Source organism: Saccopteryx bilineata, chromosome X, assembly GCF_036850765.1.
Source record: "Saccopteryx bilineata isolate mSacBil1 chromosome X, mSacBil1_pri_phased_curated, whole genome shotgun sequence".
Lineage (NCBI taxonomy): Eukaryota > Metazoa > Chordata > Mammalia > Chiroptera > Emballonuridae > Saccopteryx > Saccopteryx bilineata.
In genome coordinates, this window is record NC_089502.1 from 53,241,972 (window position 1) to 53,268,851 (window position 26,880).

Below are 26,880 nucleotides of genomic sequence, written 5' to 3' on the forward strand. Positions count from 1 at the left end.
GCCCAGGACTTTTTTGGGGGGAGTTTTTTGATAACTGTTTCAATCTCATTTGTTGTAATTGGTCTGTTTAGGTTTTCTGATTCTTCCAGATTAATTTTTGGAAGATTATATGTTTCAAGAAATTTGTCCATTTCATCTAGGTTGTCTAGTTGTTTTGGCGTACAGTTCTTCATAGTATTTTCTTACAATATTTTGTATTTCTGTTGTGTCAGTTGTTATTTCTCCACTCTCATTTCTAATTTTATTTATTTGAGTCCTCTCACTTTTTTTCTTGGTGAGTCTGGTTAATGGTTCATCGATCTTGTTTACCTTTTCAAAGAACCAGCTCCTGGTTTCATTGATCCTCTGTATTGTTTCTTTAGCCTCTATGTCATTTATTTCTGCTCTGATCTTTATTATTTCCTTCCTTCTACCAGCTCTGGGCTTTACTTGCTGTTCTTTTTCTAGGTCTTTTAGATGTAGGGTCAAGTTGTTTATTTGAGCTTTTTTTAGCTTCTTGAGGTATGCCTGTAATGCTATGAACTTCCCTCTCAGGACTGCTTTTGCTGTGTCCCATAAATTTTGAATTGATGTATGCTCGTTATTGTTCGTTTCTAGAAATTTTTTAATTTCTTCTTTGATCTCATTGTTTACCCATTCCTTATTTAATAACATGCTATTTAGTTTCCAACTTTGTGAGTATTTTTCAGTTTTTCTGTTGTGGTTGATTTCTAGTTTCATACCATTGTGATCAGAGAAAATGCTTGATATAATTTCACTCTTCTTAAATTTGTAGAGACCGTTTTTGTTCCCTAACATGTGGTCTGTTATAGAGAATGTACCATGAGCACTTGAAAAGAATGTATATTCTGCTGTTTTACGGTGAAAGGTTCTGAAGATATCTATTAAATCGAGTTGATCTACTATGTTCTTTTTTTTTTTAATTTATTTTTTATTTATTCATTTTAGAGAGGAGAGGGAGAGACAGAGAGAGAGAGAGGAGAGATAGAGAGAGAGAAGGGGGAGGAGCTGGAAGCATCAACTCCCATATGTGCCTTGACCAGGCAAGCCCAGGGTTTCGAACCGGCGACCTCAGCATTTCCAGGTCGACGCTTTATCCACTGCGCCACCACAGGTCAGGCTCTACTATGTTCTTTAAGTCTGCTGTTTCTTTGTTAATTTTCTTTCTTGAGGATCTATCTAGTAATGTTAGAGGGGTATTAAAATCCCCTACTATTATAGTATTGCTGTTGATCTCACCCTTTAAATCCATCAAAGTCCACTTTATATATTTAGGTGCTCTTATATTAGGTGCGTAGATATTTATTACAGTTATATCTTCCTGTTGAATTGCTCCCTTTTTCATTATGTAGTGACCTTCTTTATCTCTAACTATAGTCTTTGTTTTAAATTCCATTTTGTCTGATAATAAGTATTGCTACCCCAGCTTTTTTTTCATTTCTATTTGCGTGAAAAATTTTTTCCCATCCTTTTACCTTCAGTCTATGTGCATCTTTTGTTTTAAGGCATGTCTCTTGTATACAGCATATGTATGGGTCCTGTTTTCTTATCCATGCAGCTACCCTATGTCTTTTGATCGGATCATTTAATCCATTTAGATTTAAGGTTATTAGTGATATGTAATTGTTTATTGCCATTTTATTCTTTAAAACTCTATTCCTCTTTTGCTATATTATTTTCTCCTTTGATCTGTTTTCAACAGGCCCCTTAGCAATTCTTCCAGCCTTGGTTTGGTTGTAGTGAATTCCTTGAATTTTTTTTTTTTTTTTTGGTCTGGGAAGCTTTTTATTTTTCCTTCAATTTTAAATGATAGCTTTGCTGGATAAAGTAGTCTTGGTTGTAGGCTCTTGTTCTGCATTACCTTGAATATTTCTTGCCATTCCCTTCTGGCCTCAAGTGTTTCTGTTGAGAAGTTGAAAGTCATCCTTATGGGTCTGCTTTGTAGGTAGTAGTCTTTTTTTCTCTAGCAGCTTTTAATATTTTTTCTTTATCGCTTAGCTTTGGTATTTTAATTATGATGTGTCTTGGTGTTGATTTCTTTGGGTTTTTCTTTAATGGAGTTTTCTGTGCTTCTTTAACTTATGAGATGTTTTCCTGCCTTAATTAAGGGAAGTTTTCAGCTATGATATGCTTGAACAAAGTCTCTATCCTTGTTCTTTCTCTTGTTCAGGAACCCCTATGATGCAGATGTTATTTCTCTTCATGTTGTCACAGAGCTCTCTTAGATTTTCCTCATACATTTTGAGTCTCTTTTCTTTTTTCTGCTCTGATTCCATGCCTTTATTCATCTTGTCCTCTAACTTGCTGATTCGATTCTCAGCTTTTTCTATCCTGTTTTTAATTCTTTCCATTGTGTTCTTCATTTCTGATAATGTATTTGTCATTTCTGACTGATTCTTTTTTTATTATTTCAATGTCCTTTTTTATATTTGCTATTTCTTTATTTAGGTGTTTGTAATGACCATCTATTGTTGTTCTAATATCTTTGAGCATCCTAACAATCATTATTTTAAACTCTGTATCTGATCATTTGGTTATATCTGATTCATTCAGGTCCTTTTCTGGGGATTTCTCTTGATTCATTTGTGTTGCATTTCTCTGCTTTATTATTTTCTCTGTGTAAAGGAAGGTTTTGGCCACTGGTGTCCACTGGGTATGGCTTCTGTTCCCTAGGTATGGTCTGTCTGCAGGCCCACCACCTCCTCTGCTGTTGCTGCCTAGGGTGTTTGGGTATGGGTATTGCCAGTTTCTGCCCATTTGGGCTGTTGCTGTGGTTTCTGCCTCTCCTTCACTGGAGTGGCTGTGATCACGTGCTCAGGTGTACAAGCCTTGGTGGCCTTGGCCTTTGCCCTGCCCCCATGGGTGGCATTATCTTCGGCCCTGAGGGCAGTGGCGAGCACCTTTGCTTAAATGTGGGTCTCTGCCTGTTTCCAGGCTTCCGCCTCGCACTTGCAGGAGGAGCCTGCTCATGGAATGGCTGCAAGCCTTGGCTCCACAGGCCAGGCGGCACTGCGTGCCCAAGCTCAGTAGCGGGACTCTGCCTGTTCTGGGTTTTTGGCTCCACCCCCGCGGGAGGATCCGGCTCCCAAGTCAGGCCACAAGCCTTGGTTTCATGAGTGGGGTAAGACTGTGCTCCTTCTCCCTTGCTCAAGGGCTGGTCTCCACCCCTTCCGTGGTTCCCGCCCTTTTTCCCACAGGCTGGATTACAGGCTGCCTGCAGCTGTGCTTAACCGCTTATGCACACCCCTTCCTCCCCAGCCTGGCAAGACTGAGCTCACACCTGGGCCCAGTGGTGGCCAGCTGGCTTCTGCCTTTGTCAACAGAACTGCACTTCTGCATCCTGCTGCCCTCCGCCCTCCAGTAAGCCCTCAGCCATGTGGGGTGCAGGCGCTGCAGCTCAGACCCTAACACTCACTACTATAGTCCCAAAAGCTCCCTCTTTCTAAGTGACTCTGCTCTGAGTGCCATGGGAGAGCTTGTTTGGCTGGTGTCCTGCTTCCCTTTGCTGGAATTGCTGTTTCCAGGGGAAATATTCACTTCAGATTTGGGAAGTGACTGGTCCCAGGGGTTAGGGTAGCTGTCTCCCAAAATGTTTCTCCCTGTGCCTCCTAGATTACATTCTCTTCCTGCTACTAGCTCCGCTCCTCTCTCCCCATCCCCCCAAACCCCAGGTGAGTGGTTGTGAGAGAGGTTTTCTGCACGGTCCCTTTAAAAAGAATCCTGTGTCTGAGAAATCAGTCTCTTTCTCACAAACAGTATCCTGACTTGTTTCCACCTAAATACTGTTCATATGCCTCTTCTAGGCTCTGGGGCTGCAGGCTGAGGCTTTGTTCCTGGGATTCAGGACCCTCCCCTCTCTGCTAAACTCACTTCCTGCCATGCGAGTCTCCCCTGGCTGCTGTTTGCTCTGGGGAGTTGGGCAGCCCTCTCCACATTTCCACTTTTCCTACCAATCTCGGTGTGGCTTCTTCAGTGTTTCTTGGTTTAAAAGTCATCTTAGTTTAGTTTATTTACACTATAAATAAAACGTGTAAAAATTATATTTTATTCTTAAAATCTGTGAGCATGTTTAATTTAATTTTTATTTATGTCAAACCAGTAGTCCATAAATAATATTAAATTATCAGTCTAGATTGAGCAATGCAGTTATTGAAGTGTAAGTTTCACATGGATTCTTTGTATTTTAATGTACTCTAGTCAACATGCCAACAGAGTCCAAATAACCAAATTCATTGATAAATAAATGAATTGATGTGATAAAGAAACATTATTGGTTAATGTCTTCATTAAAACATTATAATTGAAAATTTAAATTCTCATCCTTATACTTAACTATCAATTCTAAAGGATAAGAGTTGACTTAAAATGTTTTTCCTGGAATGACCATTCTGCTTCTCTGTTTTTACTGTCCTGTAATCTTTAGCTTCGGATTCATTTACTACCAATTTGTAACTTTATTTTAGACATTCCAACTAATGCAGCCCCTCTGAGGTACATATAAGGACTCTTGTTTACACATCTCATTGTTTGAGCATTTATTCATCCATCCAGCTAGCAGTTATTAAGTCCCTCCAGTGTGCTACACACTGAAGACTTAGCAGTGAACCAAAGAGGGCATTATCTGTGCTTTCATGGAGTTTTGTCACCAGATTCATGTTTCCCTTGTATCACACTCCCAATAACTGTATCTGTGCTCTGCCCCTCCAGGTTATGTCTGTCTATCTATCTATCTATCTATCTATCTATCTATCTATCTATCTGCATGTTTATAAATAAGTGTATGTATGTTAGCAAGTTTATTAATTTCAATTCTTTTCTTTCTTTGTTAACCTTTTTCACAAGTCATGCTCTATAGAAGTATATGTGGACATAAGTAAAAATTAATATCAATTCTTCTTATTATTATTTAAATTTTACTTATTTTTAGAGAGAAGAGAGAGAGAGAGAGAGAGAGAGAGAGAAAGGCAGTGTGGGAGGAGCAGGAAGTATCAACCTGTAGTTGTTGCTTCTTGTATGTGCCTTGACCAGACAAGAATGGGATTTGAACAGGCAACCTCAGCCTTCCAGGTCAGCATTTTCTCCACTGTGCTACCACAGGTCAGGCTAATCTCAGTTCTTGATTCCAATCATTTATCTCAGCTTTTAAAAAATGTTCTATGTGCACAGGCATATCAGATGCATATGATAATTTCATTCCTTTCTTTCCAAACATGATTATTTTTATTTATTATTCTTGCTTTAAAACAATAGGTGGCCTGACTAGGGTGGCACAGTGGATAGAGCATTGGATTGGGACACTGAGGACCAAGGATCAAATCGCTGAGGTCGCCGGCTTGAGCGCAGGCTCACCAGCTTGAACAAGGGATTGCTGGCTTGAGCGTGGGATAATAAACATGATTGCATGGTTGCTGGCTTGAGCCCAAATATCACTAACTTGAAGCCCAATATTGCTGGCTTGAAGCCCAAGGTTTCTAGCTTGAAGAAGAGGTCACAGGCTCAGCTGGCACCCCCTCATCAAGGCACATAAAGAAAGCAAGCAATGAACAACTAAGGTGCCACAATGAAGAATTGATGCTTCTCATCTCTTTCCCTTCCTACCTGCCTGTCCCTATCTGTCCCTCTCTCTGTCTCTCTCTGTGTCCTTTTCTCACTAAAAAAATAAAATAGGCGGTACTTCCACAACAAAACTAGATGAAAGTGGAGGTAATGGGCAACTGTGTTCAATTCTCTCAGTGTAAGATCTTTTGTCATTTCACCATTTGGTGTGTTGTTGGCTGTAGGCTCATTTGTAGATATATCTTAATATTAAATAAAGAAAATTTCTTTTTAGTTTAAACATTTTTTTATAAATACATGCTTGATTTTATCAAATTTATTTTCTGCATTTGTTTTTTTCTATTTCTTTCTGCTAATGTGATAAAATATAGTGATTTTCAATTGTTAAACCAACTTTCTATTCTGGAAATAAACTGAAATTAGCTTTATTGTATTACCCTTTTGATATTTGTTTTGTTTTGCTAATATTTTATTTATAATTTCTGCATTTATCTTTATTTATTCCTATAATGTTTGGTAGATTTAACTGTTAAAACCATCTTGGCCTGGTGTTTTTTTTTTTTTCAAAGGGTTTTGCTTACCAATTTAATGTTTTTAGTAGTTATAGAACTAATCACAATTTGTTTTTCTCTTATCCTATCGTTTGCATCCAACATGAAGCCATACCTTTATTAATAATAGAAATAGTACAAATTTCAAACCAAACTGTAATAACTCTTCTGAAACAACCCCCCAAAAGGTCCTCATTTTTAGATGGTCACATAGCACTTAATATATTATTATTGTTGTTCTTCAGAGCTCATTCTGCCTTTGCTCTTGACACACTTGCTTGTGACATGACCAATTCAATGTCCTTAACTTCCACACCTGTTTCATCAACATCTTTCTCTTTACCCTCCTTTTGTACGGTTGAAGTCTGTGTGTTTTCTTGAATGTTTGAGACAGCTTCACCTTCACTTTGTATTTCTCAGCAGCTGCTAGCTGTGCTCGCTGAGATAAATCCTCGATCTTAGCTTCCTTCCAAACTGTGTAGATATCTGAAGCTTGGCTTTTGTAGACACCTGGCTTTGTGATAACAAAGAAGATATTCTTAGATTTCTATATAGTGACCTGAGTAAATTCTGTAACCTGTGGAAGACCAGGTTTGGACATAGTCTTCCCCACTTTCTTTTCATTCCAGCTCTGTTTTGCTTTACTGCCCGGGTCTTCATTGATTTCAGCTGCTGCTGCCAGGGAAATGTGGAACAGCGATGGTGGCAGGAATTTTTAAGCTATTTTTATTAGACAGTTTTTCATTGTTCATATTTCTAATAGTATGGCATAGTAGTACATGATAATTCCTGGGACACAGCTCATGTTTTTATTTATTTATTTTTTTAGTAATATTCCCTCTTTTAATCAGATATTTGTTTCTTGTGCCTTTACACTTTTTTTCATTGTTTTAGCTATAGGTGTATTGATATTTCAAAGAACTCATTTTGGCTAAGTTGATCCTCTGTTTTTATTTGTTTTCTTCTTTATTGTATCTTCTAATGTCTTTTGTTTCTTTGTGTGCTTACTTTGCTGTTTTCCTCTAACGTTTTTAGATGTTTGCTAGCTCACTGATGTTTTAGCCTTTCTTCTTAATTTAAACAATGTGGAAAAAAGTTAACATGATGTAACACCTGTGGCCAAGGCCAGACAAGTTAACATTGGATTTGGGCAGACAGTAGAGAAACTGTGGAGCTAGAAAGCATTGGGCCATTCCTGTTAGTCTCGCAATGCTGAAGTAAGTGAAGAGGCAGGGGAAAACCTTTTCTCACAGCAGCAGGCAAACAAACAGCGAAACCCCCCAAAAAAACCCTTGCAGTTGTGGGCAAGCAATCCGCAATACAGTGTCCACCCTGAAAGCAAGCACCCCTAGCCTTACACAGACTATATACACATGGCACTGCCACGTGCTCATGCACTAATCAGGCAAAACACAAGCAAGCAAGCCGAACACAGATGTTTTCCCAGCACATGATTCACCTAAGACTGCTGTCCTTAAAAAAATTTTTGCTTGCTAGATTGGTCATTGCTGACATCAGAGAATTTGACTTGTACTGTACACCATATCCTACACCAATATAAAACTTATTTTACATAGAGGGGTTTACTACACCTGCAATATTTGAACATGCTTTAATTCACATGGATGCCAAATTTTAATATTATACACCTAAAACTTATAACTGTATCAACCAATGTTACCTCAAAAAATTATCCATATTTTAAAACTAAACCAAAATCTTTTCATTTAAAACAAAACAAACAATGTACTTCATGCCTGACCAGGCTGTGGCACAGTGGATAGAGCATCAAACTGGGATGTTGAGGACCTAAGTTCGAGACTCTGAGGTCACCAGCTTGAGCACGGGCTCATCTGGTTTGAGTAAGGCTCATCAGTTTGAGCCCAAAGTCGCTGTCTTGAGCAAAGGGTCACTCGCTCTGCTGTAGCCCGCCAGTCAAGGCACATAGGAGAAAGCAACAATGAACAACTAAGGAGCCGCAACAAAGAATTGATGCTTCTCATCTCTCTCCCTTCCTGTCTATCTGTCCTTGTCTGTCCCTATCTCTGACTCTCCCTGTCTCTGCCACAAAAAAAACAAAACAAAAACCAACCAAACAAAAAAACAATGTGTTTCATGTTGAACACTTGTTTTTCTTCTGGGAGTGTGGAATTTGGTATGAATGTCAACACGACTGAACTTTCTTAAAAAATCTTGAATCCACAAATAAAATCATACTCAGCAGTGAAAAGCTGAAAGTGTTTTCTTCAAGATCAGGAACAAAACAAGAATGCCCAGCCTCACCACTTTTATTTAACATAATACCAGAGGTCCTAGCCAGGCCAATTAGAGGAAAAAAAGACATTAAAATTGGAAAAGAAGAAGTGAGTCTGTCTCTATTTGCACAAGACATAATATTATATATAGGAATATCAAATAATCTATTAAAATAATGAGAAATAATTTTTAAAATTCAGTGGAGTTGCAGAATAAAAAAATCAATATGTAAAAATCATTGGCATTTTTATACACAAGCAACTAATTATCAGAAAGAGAAATTAAGAAAACAATTCCATTTAAAATTGCACCAAAAAGAATAAAATACCTAGGAATAAGTTTAACGAAGGAGGAGAAAGACCTATACTTTGAAAACTGTAAGATACTAAAGAAAGAAATGTAAAAAGATACAAATAAATAGAGGATATACTGTGCTCATGGATTGAAAGATTAATATAATTAAAATGTCTATACTAACAAAACCAATCTGACGACAAACTTATGGTTGCCAGAAGGAAGGAAGGTGAAGGCTAAGAGAAAGAGATGAAAAGGAATAAGAGGTTCAAACTTCCATTTATAAAATACAATAAGCCACATGGATAGAGTGTAACACAGGAAATATAGTCTATAAAAAATGTAATACTTTTACACTATGACTGATGCTTGTTAGACTGTTGTGGTGATCACATTGTAAAGTATATAAATGCTGGTTTGTTATGTTGTATACCTGAAACTAATATAACATATGCCAATTATATTTTAATATTTTAAAAAATATAAAATGTATCAATAATATTTTCTTTCAAGCACTTTTTTGAAATGATAATATTTAGACATACTGGGTTAAATATATTAATAAATATTTTTAAAATTAAAATAAAATGTCAGTTTGTATTTATCTCCTATTTGGAATGTAAACAGTTTATAAATAATTCGCTTTATTTTAGGATATGTCTGACATTTGACCATGGGCTTTAATTGGAAATGGATAAAGAGAGGTCTGGATTTCTGGGTCATTGTCTAGGTCAGGCACATAGCTTTCTTAGTATTGTAAAGTAACGTTTCACCAGGTTTACATAGAGACACCAAGTCCAAATAAATTTTTAAGGAGTTTTATTTTAAAAAAGGAAATTTATTAATATGCCGGCCACATATGACTAACATGGGGTAAAGCTGACCCAAATCATGCCTTCCTTTAATATAGCCCTGAGTCAGGTTATATACCTTTGATCACACAGGTTGGTGGGAAAAGGAGGGGTGGCAATGACATAATCATTATTAAGCTGATAACATTTGTCTATAGGATATATAAAAAACATTTCTACATATTAAAACTTATAAGGTAACACAATAGCAAAAAATATTGTTTTTCATATTAAAAGACATTTCCAAATCTTTCAGTGTTTATCTACTATTCCTTTGTCTAGAGGTATATACATTAACTATATGCCTTCAAAAGAGGGAGTGGGGGCCTACATGGCGCCAGGGGATAAGCATTTGTGAATGGCCCATTAAAGAAAAAAAGAAAGGGAAAGAAAAAGGGCTTGCTTGATCTTTCTTCCCTTCCCCTGCACCTGGGTAGGTGTTTATCCTTTTTCTCACAGCTGCAGAGAAAGGGAGGGAATCTAAGTTCCTTCTCCACTTCCTCTCAAAACCCAGCACAAAATCTCTTTATTTACAACACAACGCTGTCATCCATCCTGAGCTATTTAAATCACACACAAGTATAGAAATCATATTTACAAAATTTCTATGTATGCTTAGCCCAAATTATAAAATGCCCTTTAAGCTTCCTAGTAAAAGGAAGTTTCCTACACAGTATGTCTCTGCAAGCCAGGAAATTTTCATATTTCTCTCCCCTCACTCCCTACAGAAAGGAGAGGACAAGAAACTTGACTTTTTCTCTTACAATTGATATTAATATCAATTTTTCTATTCTTTGGTACCATACCACATTAGACTGACCACATTTTTTTGTCATTACTTCAACTATAATTTTATATTTATAAAATTGAAATTATTTATGAAATTTATTTTCTTTAGTTCCTTTTAATTTTCCTTATAAACACTTTTTTTTTTCTTTTGAGAAAAAGTGATATTGCAAGTCCATTCATTCATGTGTTCATTCATGAGGCTCACTATCCTCATCATGGGGAATAAAGACTGAGCAGAAAGCAATTGCAGGGTGCTTGCAGTCTTCCTTAGCTTGGGTGTAGAATTTATAGTTCAAGGACTGCCATGGATTCCAACATTTGAGATGAAGTAGTGCCTTCCAGAGAAATAAATTTGAAATTCTGCTTGCAGTGTTTTCGAAAAGGTGTTTGCCAACTCCAAAGCGGCCTGTACAGTGAGCAGAATTTTCATAAACCATGTTTAAAGCAGTAGCTGGTAACATAACATCCTGAACAAATGTTTCTCACCTTGATCTAGTTGTTAAGATCTTATAGTGCTGAAAAGAAGGGTATTTTGATTCAGGACTATCAAAGCTGAAGGTCCAAGATAAATATTTAAGGTTTTCAGGTGAGATCACAAAAAGGATAGAAATGCTAAGTGTAAGAGAACCAGGGGGGGAAAAACGACTTAACAGAGCCTAAATCTCTTCCCCACTGGATCATTAAGAAAAAAAAATGAACAAATAATTGAACAGGTACCTCAAAAAAGAGTGCACACACAAGGCCAATACAAATAAGAAAAGGTGCTCAATGATCTTACACATCAAGAAAACTAAAATTGGAATTACAATGAGATACCACTATATACTTTAAAAAGTGCTAAAATGGATAGGCTATAAAGGCAGTGTCACATACCTTTGTGTGCATTCTTCCCAAGTCTTCTTCCAAACAGGTCTTGGTACTTCTGTCTCAGAGCTGCTGAAAGCAAGATGTCTTCAAGAAATGTTAAAATTGGGCACCCTGTCCTCAGTTTCAAAGCCACAGCTGTTATGCCAGATGGCTAGATCAAAGCTATCAACCTATCTGACTCCAGAGGAAAATACGGGGTGTTCTTCTTTCGCCCCTTGATTTTACCTTTGTGTGTCCCACAGAGACCACTACTTTCAGTGATAGGGCAGAAGAATGTAAGAAACTCAGCTGCCAAGTGCTAGGTGCTTTTGTGGATACTGACTTCTGTCATCTGACATGAATCAGCACACCCAAGAAACAAGGAGGACTGGGACCAACATTCTCTTGTCAGACCGCAAGCATACCATTTCTCAGGACCATGGGGTCTTAAAGGCTGATGAAGGTATCTCATTCAGAGGCTTGTTTATCATTGATGATAACGGTATCCTTCACCAGATCACCATAAATTAGCTTCTTATTGGCCATTCTGTCAATAAGACTATGACTAGTTCAGGTTTTCCAGTTCACTGACAACCATGGGGAAGTTATGCCCAGCTGGCTGGGACCCTGGCAGTGATACCATCAGGTCCAGAAGAGCAGAGAGTATTTCTCTAAGCAGAAGTGAGCACTAGCCATTATAAGGTTATGCAGCAATGTACAGCCATGAGAACAAAACTTGTCTTTTACTATTGTCATGTTTAAAACCCAAGACCTTAAACTTAGCCCAGATGTAGTATGGGGCAGGACAGGACTTTCCTATGGGGTTTGGCATGGGGACAGACTTTCTGCTTCTGGTAGAAATGGTCTGAACTTATTGAGCAGGCCAACTGATGTGTACAGTAGTGGCGCATTACTTTGACCTTTTGTAGTTTCTATTAAACTTTTTTTTGTGTGTGTGACAGAGAGAGAGATAAAGAGAGGGACAGACAGACAGGAAGGGAGAGAGATGAGAAGCATCAATTTTTTGTTGCAGTGCCTTAGTTGTTCATTGATTGCTTTCTCATTAGCCCCCCTTGACCGGGGGCTACAGCAGACTGAGTCACCCCTTGCTCAAGCCAGTGATCTTGGGCTCAAGCTGGTGAACCTTGCTCAAGTCAGATGAGTCCACACTCAAGCCAGCAACCTCGGAGTTTTGAACCTGGGTCCTGTGCATCCCAGTCTGATGCTCTATCCACTGCACCACTGCCTGGTCAGGCTCTATCAAACTTGAACTGAGAAAAATTAAATTAAAAGAAGTAGAAAGTGATAAAATAAATGTGATAGACATCAACAAGGATGAGCAAGCACATGGATTACTTGACATTCACATGAATTTCTGTTTAGATTATATATTGGTACAACTACTTTGGGAAATTCTTTTATTGCATTTACTAAAGTTTAATTTAACCCTATCACATGAACCTTAATTTCACTTATCGGTAAACACTCAAAAGAATGGTGTTCATATATCCATATACTCATCAAAAGATATGAATAAAAATGTTCATAGTGGCAATAGTTATAATAGCCCTAAAATGTAAACAATCCAAATGTTCATAAACAGTAGAATAATAAATAGGTAAATAAATTAATACATTCATGCAATGAAATATTATGAACCATTGGGATTGAAGAAACTATCCCTATTGGCAACTTGGATAAATCTCTATGCAATCTCATTGTAGAGTAAAACAAGCCAGACATAAAAGAGTACATCTTATATGACTCCATATATATTAATTCAAAAATAAGAAAATCTAGAAATTGATAAAAATCAAGATAACGATTACTTTGTGGCAGGTTTTGGCTAGGAGAGAGCAATTAAGAGGCATCTGAAACTCTGGCTGGTTGGCTCAGTGGTGGAGCGTCGGCCTGGCGTGCGGGAGTCACAGGTTCGATTCCCGGCCAGGGCACACAGGAAAAGCGCCCATCTGCTTCTCCACCCCTCCCCCTCTCCTTCCTCTCTGTCTCTCTCTTCCCCTCCCGCAGCCAAGGCTCCATTGGAGCAAAAGATGGCCCGGGTGCTGGGGATGGTCCCATGGCCTCTGCTTCAGACGCTAGAATGGCTCTGGTGGCAACAGAGCAATGCCCCGGATGGGCAGAGCATCGCCCCCTGGTGGTCATGCCGGGTGGATCCCGGTGGGGTGCATGTGGGAGTCTGTCTGACTACCTACCCGTTTCCAGCTTCAGAAAAATACAAAAAAGAAAAAAAAAAAGAGGTATCTGAATGTTACTAACTCTCTCTTCAAATTTGAGAAGTTCTCAGCCAGAATTTTTAAAATAAACTTCTGATCCTCCCTCTTCTTCTGGAATCACAATAATGCATAGACTGTTTCTTTTAATGGTATTATATAATCCATGTAGGTTTTCTTCACTTCTTTCATTTTTTCCCCCTTATGCTTCTCAGAGTGTTTGATATCCAAAGACCTGTTTTTGAAATCACTAACTCTGGCCTCTGCTTTGGTCCAGTCTGATGTTGAACCCCACTATTGAATTCTGCAGTTTGTTTATCATAGTCTTCAACTGTAGAATTTCTGTATATTTTTTTCTTAATGGTTTGTATTTTCTTATTGGGCTTCTCATTTTGTTGATGCAGTCTTTCTTTGATTTTATATAGTTGTCTATAATGAAATGTAGTTTATTGAATTTCTTTAAGAGGATTATTCTTTGTGACACAGTTCATATGTCTTTATTTCTTTAAGGTCAGTCACTGGAACTTTATTAGTTTCTTTTGATAGTATTATGTTACATTATTATTCATAACCTTTTTAGCCTTTCATTGGTGTGAACACACTCACCCCTTTTAGTATGTAAATACTGGCTTAAGCAAGAAAAGCTTTTCACCAGTCAACCTGTCCAGGGATTCTGAGTAAGCAATATGGTAGTGTCCCTAGGAAGAGTTTCTACTGGGGATTTTGGGCAGCTTGTGTTAGGATCGGTAGACCAAAAGCCTCGTATCATGGTTTTATAGATGACCTCTGGGTTTACAGGTGACCCTTGGAGCCTGGATTTGTGACCATTGATTTGGATCTTGAAGCCACAAGTGCTGCCATGAAATCCAGCCATGTGAACTGTGCAGGGCTGAATGTGCCATTAGCCTGTGTCTTCTGGAGCCTGGTGGGAGCCTGGGTCATAGAAGTCATGTAGGACATTGGTAGCTGGTCAGTGCTGTGGTGACCTGGGAGATTGGTTTCATAGGTTTGTGTCTGGAGCCTAGTATCAAAAACATTGCTTGAGACCACTAGAACCAGCAGGTGGCAGAAAGATGCAGGGTCCTAGGTCCTCGTGAGCTTGCCATAACCTGGTGTCACAAGAGGCACCTGGGGTTCCCCGCATCAGCAGGCACAGGGTGAGACAGGAGACAGAGTTCCTAGGCACTCATAGGGAGCCCTGCTATGGAAGTCACCTGGAGCTATGCGAGATACCTAAGGCTACTGGAGTAGACAGGCCCCAGAGTGAGTAAGTTTCTTGACTCACAATCATTGCCTGGAGTCACAGGAGCTTCAGGGCTCTGGGGTGAGATGAAGGCCTGGGTACCTGGGAGCATACAAGGAGCCCTTCTGTGAGAGCTGCCTGGGGTCACGTGAGCTACCTGAGTCATTGGAGTAGTCAGGCTCTGGGGTGAGCCAGGGCCTGGGTTCATAGGAACTCACTGGGAACTTGGTGCCAAAAATGCCTCTTGGGTTCTGCCTGGGGCCGCTGAAGTTGGTAATTGCTGAGGAGAATTTGGCCTGGGCTTGAGGGAGGAGTAACAGGGGTTATGTGAACCTACATTTTTTTTGCCATCTTCAATGTATCTTTTTTTGTTTCTATGCTTCCTCTATGTGCTGTAACCCCTCACCTTTAATCCTGGCTTTTAAGAAAACTTTTCATGTGCAAACAGTTGTCCAAATTGATGGTGGGAGGGCACAGTAGAAATTTTTATGCCACCATTTTGCTGACATTATACTCTGGATTCTCCAAATTCTTCTGAGAAGTGAAATGAAGTGACCTATTTCTAATGAATTGGATCAATTAATGAATTTTCATATTTTTTTCTGTTTCATTTATTTATTACTGTGCCATTGGTATTGGTCTGCTAATAGCTACATTATAAGAAACTTTAACATCTGACAAGTAAAGCACTTCTATTTCTCTTTTCCAAGATCATGCTTTTGATATAAATGTTTAAATTGAAATCTCAAATTTAATCCTTCATTGAAATCTCAAATTTAATCCCTAGATTGCAATAGTATTACTATAGAAATCACTTTCATTTAGATATTGATTTGGAAATGATATGTATGTTATGTTAAATTTTCCTTCCAGGAAAGTGATACAGATTTCATTTTATGTTCTCCAATTTATACTGTCTTTGTAATTTTGTTAAATTAATCTTAGATATTTTAAAGATTTATTACAAATGTGAACATAATTGTTATGATTATATTTCTCATCATTGTAAGGAAAATCTATTTTTGTACATTTAACATTAATTAAACTATCCTACCAACTTCTCATGATTTCTAATAAAGGCTTTGTTTTTTGTTGAGCAAAAGATCAATTTATAAGTAACTGAGGTAAAAATATTATGATTTTGGATGTGTCAGTTTCTCCTTACAGTTTTATCAATTTTTGTTTTATAAATTTTGGGGGCTATTTTGTTTTGTTTAAAATGTTATATATTTCTGGACCTGGCCAGGTAGTTCAGTAGGTTAGAGCATCATCATCATACACCAAATTTGTAAGTTAGATCCCTGGTAAGGGAACATAGAAGAATCAACCAAAGAGTGCATAAATAAATGGAACAACAAATCAATGTTTCTCTCTCTGTGTAATAGGGTGTCAAGAAACTGTAAAACTGTTGATACTGGTATTTCAAGAAGAATAGCCAGGTCCCCCCTTACCCCTCCCTTCTGAGGAGAAAAAAACCCAAGAGAAAGAGATTAAAGGCGCAAAAGTTAGTTAGTAGTTAATCATAATTTAACTATAGTTCTCTGGAAAGACTGAGGCCACTACTTGCTAGATAGAGCAAAGAAGGTAGAACTTATCTTCCCCTTTCTTAAGAGCCTTTAGGAGACAATGTTTACATAACTTAATTAAAAACTCCTTTAACTCTTCCTCCCCTCCTGGAGTCATAAGAGTGACATATACCTTTAGACAAAGGGATCAAAAATCCACTCTCCTTGCTTGAAAAACCTGCATTCTGTAACATTTTATATACTTTCTAATAATCATCCCTTTTGAAATTCTTTATATGTATAGAACTTGTAAACTAAACAAGCCCCAACACTTTTAGCAAAGGTAATTTCATTTAGCTTCTCTGCTTATCCTAAGCATTTCATTTCCCATTGTTGTGGCAACAAGGGTAAGTGTAAACCCTGGAAGATTTGGGAATGTCTTTGATACGTAAAATGACATTTATCACGACTGTGTCAGGTATATAAAACATTTATCACTACTGTGTTATCTTGTAGTCTTGATATATAGGAATGTTTTTCCTTTTAATAGATCCTATAGATAAATGTTGTAAGCTTATCAGTAAATAACTTTTGTATTATGCTCCCCCTCCTTTTCCCCCCAACCAGTATGTGATCATGTCTACATAACCAACCTAAGAGCTATGATCTAGGCTGCACAATTTTGGTTAGTTATACCCCATGTCAATCATATGTAGCCAGCTTATTAATAAATCTCCTCCTAAAATTTCTTCTGTATCCTGTCTTGGTGCCTCTATGTAACCTGCAGATTAAAGTAAAGTACTTTATAACATCTCTCTCTCTTGCTCTCTCTTTCTCTTTAAAATCAACAAATAAATAAATTAATAATTAAATAATACATACTCCCTTTTTTATAGCTAAAGAGTGAGAGGAAGAGACAGGCACACAGACAGGAAAGGAGAGAGATGAGAAGCTTCAACTCATAGTTGAATGTGTCACTTTAGTTGTTCATTGATTGTTTTTTTATATGTATTATACTTTGACTGGGGGCTACAGCTGAGCCAGTGACCCCTTGCTCAAGCCACTGACCCTGTGCTTAAGCTGTTGAACCCGTACTTAAGCCAGCAACCTCGAGATTTCAAACCTGGATCCTTAGTGTCCCAGTCATATGCTGTATTCACTGCACCACCATCTGATCAGGCACATATTACTGGTAAAAGAAACTTATTATTATGTGGGTACTATTGCTATTTTTAGAATTTATTTCCTCATAAAGTTATTTTGTCTTTTATCAGTATAACGATCTAACCTTTCTGTTGTTTGGTATTTGTGTGAAAACATCTTTTTCTATCCTTTTTCTATTTTATTCTTTCTAAGAACCTATCTTTTAAGTTTTTCTCTGCTAGATAAAAGATTGTCAGTTTGGATAAAACAAAAAGTTTATTCCAACAATTTATTATTTAATTTGTGATAATTGTCTAATAAGAAATGTACCTGTTTCCCCAGTTTTACTTTTTAATTTATATTTGTCCTACTTTTAATTTTACTCTCTCTTTATATCCTTTCTTGCTTATTTAAGATTGTCCTTTCTTTTTTTTATTTTTACTACTTTTTCTTTTCATTAAATTTAGACACTTATGCACACTATTTTTCTTTCTTTAGCGGTTGCCCTTGAAATGTTTATAACATATATAATTTAAGAATGTCCAAATTTACAGCCTGGTGCAGTGGATGGACCGTTGGACTGGGAAATGGAAGACCCAGGTTTGAAGCCCCGAGGTCGCTGGCGTGTGCGCCAGCTCATCTGGTTTGGGCAGGGCTCACCAGCTTGAGCCCAAGGTTGCTGACTTGATTTGAGCAAGGGATTACTCAGTCTGCTGTAGCCCCCCAGTCAAGGCACATATGAGAAAGCAATCAATGAGAAACTAGGGTGCCGCAACAAAGAGTTGTTGCTTCTTATCTCTCTCTGTTCTGGTCTGCCTGTCTCTCTCTTTCTTTGTAACAAAAAAAAGAATGTCCAAATTTACATAATTTTCAAATACCCTAACTACTGAACATGAGCATTATTTGGTTACTCTTTCTTCAAATTCTTTTAATTCAAATAATTTCTTCCAAACTATTATTACTGTCTAGAATTTTAGACCTACTTTTCCTTAATCCAACTAATGAGACGTTATTGTGATTTTTGTCATCCTCTCCATTCTCTTCATCATTATCATTGTTAACAATGTTTGTATGGATTTATACACATATGCATTTTATTCACTCTATATCACTTTTGGAATCTCAGACCATTGTTCTGAAATTGCTTTTCTTTTTTTCTTTCTTTTCTGATGTACTTTTGTTTAAGTCTCTTAGTGGGAATTTTTCATCATTATTGTTTGTCTACAATTATATTTAGTAGATCCTCATTCTTGGAAGAGAGTATTTCTGTGCATACAATTCTAATTTAAAAGTTACATTGTTTCAACTCTTTTGAAGCTTTTATTTCACTATTTTATTACATTTTTAGTGGGTGATGAGAAGCTACTGCCAGTATTATTGTCTTTCCTTTGAACTCCTTTCTCCCTTACTGCTGTAAAAATCTTGTCTTACATTGTTGAATCTGTAATTCCACTTAATGTATCCAGACATAGATTTTAAATTTTGCTTGAGATATATCATTCCTACAGGATTTAATAGATTTATATTTGTCATCAGCTATAAGAAATATCACATCCTTTCTAGTATTGTTGGCCTTTGTCCTCTATAATTTCTTTTTCAGAAACCCAGACAAGATACATTGAACTTTCTCATTTAATGATTCATAATTTTAAATGTCTTTTTTATATGTATCATCTTCTCATCTGTCTGTAATTGAATCTGTATAATTTCTACAGGTATATAATTTAATCCATTAGCTTCATCTGCAACTGTGTTCTGTCTGCTATTTAATCTATCAATTTAGTTTTGTTTCAGCAACTATATTTCCTTTATAGAGTTCTAAAATGTGCCAGCTTATTCCAGTTAGGTTTTTTGTCTTCTCATATTTGCAATTACATTCTTTCATTTCTATTTCTATAACTATTTAACATGAAGCCATTCTATATTTCATATGTGAAAATGTCAATATCTGCACAATTTGGTACCTGAATCTCTTGCATTTTATTTCTTCTAACTTTCACATAGTAGCTCCTCTTCTTAAGTACCTTGATTTTTTGAGCTGTGATCTTATCACTGAGTTTTAAACTGTGGGTCCACTGAAAACATAAGTTGGTAATTTTTTCTTAATATATATATATATATATATATATATATATATATATATATATTTGCTTCTACCAGTAATTAGGGGGAAGAAATGCCATACTTAAATGACTATTAAAATACTCCCCACAGTGTCCTGGCTTGAGAAATTTTTGTTATAACTAAGGTAAAAGGTTAATCTAATTCATTAACTTTACCACTGTAAACTATTATATTTTGGAAGTTTCCTTATGCATTCTATTACTGAAGAAATTTAAGTTATTTTTTTCTTTTAAAAACACTTCTTATTATATATGATATTATAATGAATATCATTTTGTTTGAAAATCTGTGACAAGTAGATATGCAAATGTAAGATTCTAGTGTTTGCTAAGTTTTTACTTTAATATGTACTGCTAAATTATGTTCTAATATGGTTCCACCAAATTGATCTAAGAATTCTCATATTTCTCTGCCATTTATATGTAAGTTATTTTATCTCATTAATATTTTTAAATTAAATATTGTTAAATCAGGTATCTATTGAACACGTAAGATTTCTCCTCGGTGAATTGCCTGTTCATGTGTTTTAATCATTTTTTGCTTTTTTGAATCTTACCCTTCACTGAGTATATAGTTAATAAATCACTTTTTCATTTGTGGTTTGTCTTTTAACATTTTTACCATACCACATTTTAAATTTTAATAAAATTTAATTTACCAATATTTAACTTTGGAGACTGGGTACTTTTTGTTCTTGGTTAAGAAAAAACTTTCCTATTTTATAATCATACATGTGTTAGTTTATATTTTTCTATATTTCTTCTAATAATTTGATAGTTCTTAATTTTACATTATGTTTTTATTCTGAAATTTAATTTCGTGTGTTGTATGAGATCAAAATCATATTTTACCTCATATTTTATTTGTTTTATAATTTTTAAGGTTTTATTTATAAATTTTAGAGACAGAAGAGGGAAATAGGTGAAGGAAGGGGAGTAGGAAACATCAACTCATAGTAGTTGCTTCTCGTTTGTGCCTTAACTGAGTAAGGCCAGGGTTTCAAACTGCATTCTAGGTCTATGCTTTATCCACTGAACCTCCACAGTTCATGTCAAAATCAAATTTCACTTTTTATTTACATTATATGTTTATCATAGAACCATTAAATAAGTGGTCCTTTGTAAAGCTATCTCTTTGACACAGCAAGTTCCCATATATACATAAAATTTTTCTAGTCTCTTTATTCTACATGATTCATCTATTTGTCCCTGCACTATTTTCACACTAACATAACTTCTAAGTTCTTACAATAATAAGTTTTTGTAAGTTTAATTATTGAGCACAATTTACATTTATTCTGGTTTTATTTTTCAACTATCCATTTGTTTTCATCAACTTTTAATTTGCAAAATCAGTTTTTTAAAAGTCTTAAGAGTATACAAGTATGTTTTTAGGACTTCTTCTCTGTCTTACAATAGTGTCATAATTTTCTCCTGATGCACAACTTTTGTTATTGGTTTGTACTTTATATTTTGGTTGTTATTATAAATTGCATTTTTAAAATATTACATGTTCTAATTATTAGTTATTTATATATCATTTTATTATTCTTACTACTGTAGATCTTCTCTTAAATACTAACGAAATAATTTATTGTGCCCTCTTATCTGATTTGCAAGTTACACATTCTAATTCTATTGTCTTAATGATCACTCTAAACCTTTTAAGACAGTGGTCCCCAACACCCAGGCCATGGACCGGTACCAGTCCGCAGAGAAAGAATAAATAACTTACATTATTTCCATTTTATTTATATTTAAGTATGAATGATGTTTTATTTTTTAAAAAAATGACCAGATTCCCTCTGTTACATCCATCTAAGAGTCACTCTTGACACTTGTCTCGGTCATGTGATACATTTATCCATCGCACCCTAAAGGCCGGTCTGTGAAAATATTTTCTGACATTAAACAGTTCCGTGGCCCAAAAAAGGTTGGAGACCACTGTTTTAAGACATACATGATAGACAAAGACTAAAATTAATCAATTTTCTATCCTCATTCAGAAGTAAAAATGCCCTTAGACTACTTAATCTTCACTAATTCACTTTCCATGTTACTTGTTATTATTTCTTAGTAACTCAGTTATATATTGTATTAATAACCCCCAAATTGGTCCTTATCACTGTTTTTGTTTAATATAGTTGCAACTTGTTCAGATCTACTTAAATATTTGTCAGCTTTTTGGTTACTAATTCTCCCTTTTATTCTTTTCCTTGGAGTTGTTTCCTTCTTTTTAAAACATGTTTTAGCAGTTCTTTGAGAAAGAATGTGAAGTGTGTAAATTATCTATTTTCTACCAGAGAAAACCTTTGTCTTCACTTCTAGGTAGTAATTTCTTAGTGTATAACCACCTACGTTAATACCTATTATATCTCATGATTTTAAATATGTTATTCCACTGCTGTTTTGTGTGTGGATTTCTTTTGCTACATTGTACATGTTTACTTTTGCTTTGATGTCCTGCAGATTCCTTAGAGATTTTCTGGTTTAGATTTATTACAGCTATGATGATTAGGATAAACCTTCTTGAATATAAAGTTTTATATCTTTAGCAAGTTTTACTTTAAATTCTCAGCTTTAATTTCTTTGACTATTGCCTGTCCAACACTGTCTCTATCATCTCTATCTGAAACATCAATTAGATGCACATTGCATCATACTATATTTTATTCATGCTTCTTAGATCTTCCGTATGTTTTCCCATGTATTTATCCTTCTGTGCTCACTATTCAGATCTATCAACTCAGTAGTATTATTCTCAGATATACTAACTTGCTGTTAACCCTAACCACTGAATGACTTCTACAAAATCTAAGTATTGCATTTTTATTTCAAGATCTTGATGGTGGAACGCAAGCGATAGAAATTTAGCTTTAGTAATAATAGCTTTTAGTTATAATCAGTAGGCTTAACAATTAAAGTAAATAAATAGCTTTACTCTAGGAGCTGGATACATAGCTAGCCTACATGACTTCATGAAGCTGTAAGCAACCTGCCTTTGTGCCCCACACCCAGAAGATCCACAACAAGATGGTATCTAAGCTCCGTTGCTCCAAGGACTGAATGTCTCTTGACAAGGATGCAGATAAAAAATTACTGGTCAGCAGATGTAGAAACACTAGAAGAATTCCTGAACTGCAACTTTTATTTAATCAACTTTTCTCTAAATTCCAAACCCTTCACCTACTTTTTCCTTTTTTCCCTCTATAAAAATGTTGGCTGAGATGAAGTGTTAAGATACATTTTTTAATGTTGTTGATTTTTGTTGTTGTTATATAACCATCATTTTCTGAGATCACCAGCCATGTGAATAAAGCACGCATAAAGATCCAATCCTTGTTTTTACCTATTTCGCTGAGTGGTGACAGGCAACACAAACACCAATATTTCATTTCACTTTGGTCCTTTTGCAAGAATCTAAATTTTAATATCTTATTTGATATTTATAGGCTTAGGTTAATGTGCTTTCTTTTGTCTCTGATTATTTAAAAGTATATATTATTATTTTCTGATTGCTTTTTTAATTTTTCAATTTATTTGGGGCTCTGATACTCCTGTTTGTTATTTCTGACTGTGTCGTAGTAGTGCTTGATGTTTCTTTATAGAGCCTATGTGTTCTAGGTTTTGAATACATTATGTCAGAGAAGTTTTGCATTTATAATTACCAAATACCCCAAGGATAGTACAGAACCAATTTTATATCAGTATCTTTTCTTGGTGTTTGTTAAACCTAGGTGTAGTATACATTTGAATCCTAAAACCAAAATCTAGAGAGTTTTTGTTTTTCCAAGAGAAACTATTTTGGCTAAGAACTTAGTAATTTTTTTTTTCTTTACTTATCCATGCTATCTAGTGACTTTTATCCAGTCAAACTTTTTAACAACAATGAAAGGGTGTTTAAGGGTATTAAAGACTTTGTGGTTATTATAATTACTAAAGAGAATTTTTTATATTTAGTGCCCAGAAACTAAAGATACTATGCATCTTACAAATTTCAGAAACATTCTGCACTACCCATTAAATCATCCACAATATTAATAACACCCAATTGAACCAAGATTTATGCAAATTCTTCTTAATTCCTGTCTCTTCCTTAACCTCACCTCTAGTCGCAAAACCTTAAATTATCTGAGACGAACAACCACTTTTTAGCAAAGCTGTAATATCATCTCAAAAATTTATAATTCTGGCTTTTGGTTCCCAATTTGTTATGTGACTTGATATTTGTATTTCTTATAAGTTCTACTATGCAGTAAACTATTTTGTTATATTTATCCAGGTGTTTGTTGCAGTTTTTGTAAGTGTCATTATCTCTTATAAACTAAAAATCATCTATCTTAAGCCAGTATTGTTCTCTCTCTCTATATATTTTTGTAATTTAAAGAAGTAAAATATTACCGATTGAGTTGCAATCCCCTAATTCTCCTGGGGTCTTATTTTCTGCATTCATTGCTAGAGAAAACCAGTGTTTTGAATTCTTATAAGTATTTTAGTTCATATTTTATGTATTATTAACTACACATAATTTTCTATGAAATGTATTTATTTAATGTTCACAGTATACACTCCCCAGGATGTTAAATGATTAATTTAATTTATACACCTGTATTTTTTCTCATTTTATAGATAAGGAAATTACATAACAAGTCAAAGATCACAGAAGTAGAAAATATCAGAATAACAGATTTGGGATTCTAACAAATACAATTTTATTCCAGAATTTCTTCTTTGTTTAAACCCTAATAAACAATACATAATGAAGGGACGTAAATTCTGCCACCTTAAAGCTGTTTTGGGGCATATTGATTTTAAGCTGTTTATTAAGAAATAAAAAATTCAGAAACTTTGACACTATCCTCTTTCCTGCCCAAGAGATTCAGACTGAGAACCTGCTTCAGGAAGGAGATCTTAGAATGCAGCCCTAGCCTAATTTGAATTAAGTGTGACAAACAAGAAGGTTTTAGGTAGGGGCAATTGCTCAAGCTAATTTCTGTTTACAAGCAAGGAAGCAGGCCAGCAGGCAAGCAGGGAATAGGGGCAAGATGTACACAGGGTTCTGTGCTATCTGGTAACTCAGTTCCTTTGTCTTTAGTAAAACCTCAGCTGAAGTTTTATTACCCTCCTTCTATAGCTGGCAGCCAGGATCCATGACCATGGTGCCAAGGATGGGGGAGGCAGGAAAGGATCATGACCAGCACTGACACTACAGTTTTAAATATATCTAAAATGGTATCAAAATGTACACATTTTTCAGCAACTTGATTTTTTTACTTAACATTATGATTTTGAGAGCCAATTATGTGAACAAATTTAGAATAATTTTTTTAATTTACTATATTTACTGATTTTTTAGGTGAGAGAGGAGAGAGAGGGACAGAAAAATGAGGGAAGGAGTGAGAAGCATTACCTTGTTATAGTAGCTGTTCTTCGTATGTGCCTTAACTGGACAAGCCCAGGGTTTCAAAATGATGACCTTAGAATTCCAGGTCGACATTTTATCCACTGTGCCACCACAGGTCAGGCTATTTAGTTTACTATAAAACATTTTATTTTATGAAGTTTAGACATCAGTTATTTAATTAGCTTTTAAGAGTTATTCACATTATTTCTTCTATATTACTCCTATAAACAATATTGCAATTAATATTCTTGTGCATGTGAAGGCATTACTCTAAGTTATATACTGAAAAGTAGAATCAATATGTTGTAGGTTTAAGGGCCAAAAAAATGTTAATACATTTTCTCCTACCTTCTTAGTTTTGTAGGCTGAGATAATGATCTAATTAACAGAGAGTTTAACAGGAGAGAATCAAGTTTAATATAAGAGCATGAGAAATTCATGTAGATAGAAATCTACAAAAATTCAAAAGACAATGAGGCAACAATGGGTATATATGACACTTTTTGAACAAAGAAATATGGGAGCAACAGGATATTAGATTTCAAAAGTAGCCTGACCAGGCCATGGTGCAGTGAATAGAGCATCGGACTGGGATGCAGAGGACCCAGGTTCGAGACCCCAAGGTCGCCAGCTTGAGCGTGAGCTCATCTGGTTTAAGCAAAGCTCGCCAGCTTGAACCCAAGGTTGCTGGCTCAAGCAAGGGGTTACTCGGTCTGCTGAAGGCCCACGGTCAAGGCATATATGAGAAAGCAATCAATGAACAACTAAGGTGTTGCAACGAAAAACTGATGGTTGATGCTTCTTATCTCTCTCCGTTCTTATCTGTCTGTCCCTATCTATCCCTCTCTCTGACTCTCTCTCTGTCTCTGTAAAAGAAAAAGATTTCAAAAGTAAGAATGAAAGAGTTACAGGTAGTTGAGGGGAGCTGAACACACCTGTCAGGAAAATCCTTGCTAGACAACTCAGAAACAATGGGACACAGGAGTCTGTAACTAACGGGCGCTTGCCTGAAGCCCGTGTTTACCATACTTAATTCAAATTAGGCTAAAGCTGCATCCTAACATCTTCCTGAAACAGGTTCTCTGTCTGAATCTTTTGGGCAGGAAAGGGGAAGGATCAAGGGTTCTTTCTGAGTCTTCAACTTCTTAATAAAGAACTTCAAATCAATATCCCAAAAGGCAGCTTCAGGGTGGCAAAATTTTGGTCCCTTTGTGGGATACTTATACTTTTATCTTTATATTTCTAAGATTATATCAAAGCTGTACCATATAGAGTTCCTCCCATATGCCCCCCAAAGAGCAAATTCTCATTTCTTTACAATTACTATTGTCAGCTTTTCTTTCCTCTGTTACTTTTTTAAAGAGCTGTTTCTCTTAACTTGTAGAACCTCAAATATTAGAAGTATAATATTTGCCTTTTATATGTATTTTAGGTTTCTTTTTTATTTTATGACTCCATGTGGTGACATTTGACAATCTAATTATTTTTAATATAAATGAATATATTTTATGAGTTATATTTATGCAACTTCTCTAGTAATATAATACTTAGTCTGAGATCATAAATGCATTCTGATTTATTTTCATTCAGTTATTCAATATATTTTTCTTAAGTGAGAAGCAAGAAGGCAGAGAGACAGACTCCCATGTGTGCTCCAACCAGGTTCCACATGGCAAGCCCACTGTGGGGCAATGCTCTGCTCATGTGGAGCTGTTGCTCTGTTGCTCAGCAACCGAGCTATTCCAGCACCTGAAGCAATGCCTTGGAGCCATCCTCAGTGTCTAAGGTCAACTTGCTTTAACTGAGCCATGGCTGTGGGAGGAGAAGAGAGAGATAGAGAGAGAGAAGGGAGAAGGGGAGAGGTGGAGAAACAGATGGTTGCTTCTCCTCTGTGCCCTGATTGGGAATCAAACCTGGGACATCCACATGCTGGGCCAATGCTCTACCACTGACCCAAATGGCCAGGGCCTCAAAGATTTTTTTTAATACTTAAATTCTTAAAAGAATTGTTTGTTTGCTTAGTTCTTGCTTATACTTTGGGAGAAAAAAGTCCTAATGGTATATTTTCCACATAGCCAATTGTTTGAA

General features: G+C 36.0%; 2 pseudogenes; one reads left to right on the top strand and one right to left on the bottom strand.

Moving 5' to 3' along the window:
- Positions 1-6,313: 6,313 nt before the first annotated feature.
- LOC136317660 (nascent polypeptide-associated complex subunit alpha pseudogene) lies at positions 6,314-6,819 on the bottom strand (annotated as a pseudogene).
- A 4,425-nt stretch (positions 6,820-11,244) lies between these two features.
- LOC136316993 (peroxiredoxin-1 pseudogene) lies at positions 11,245-11,828 on the top strand (annotated as a pseudogene).
- The last annotated feature ends 15,052 nt before the right edge of the window (positions 11,829-26,880 follow it).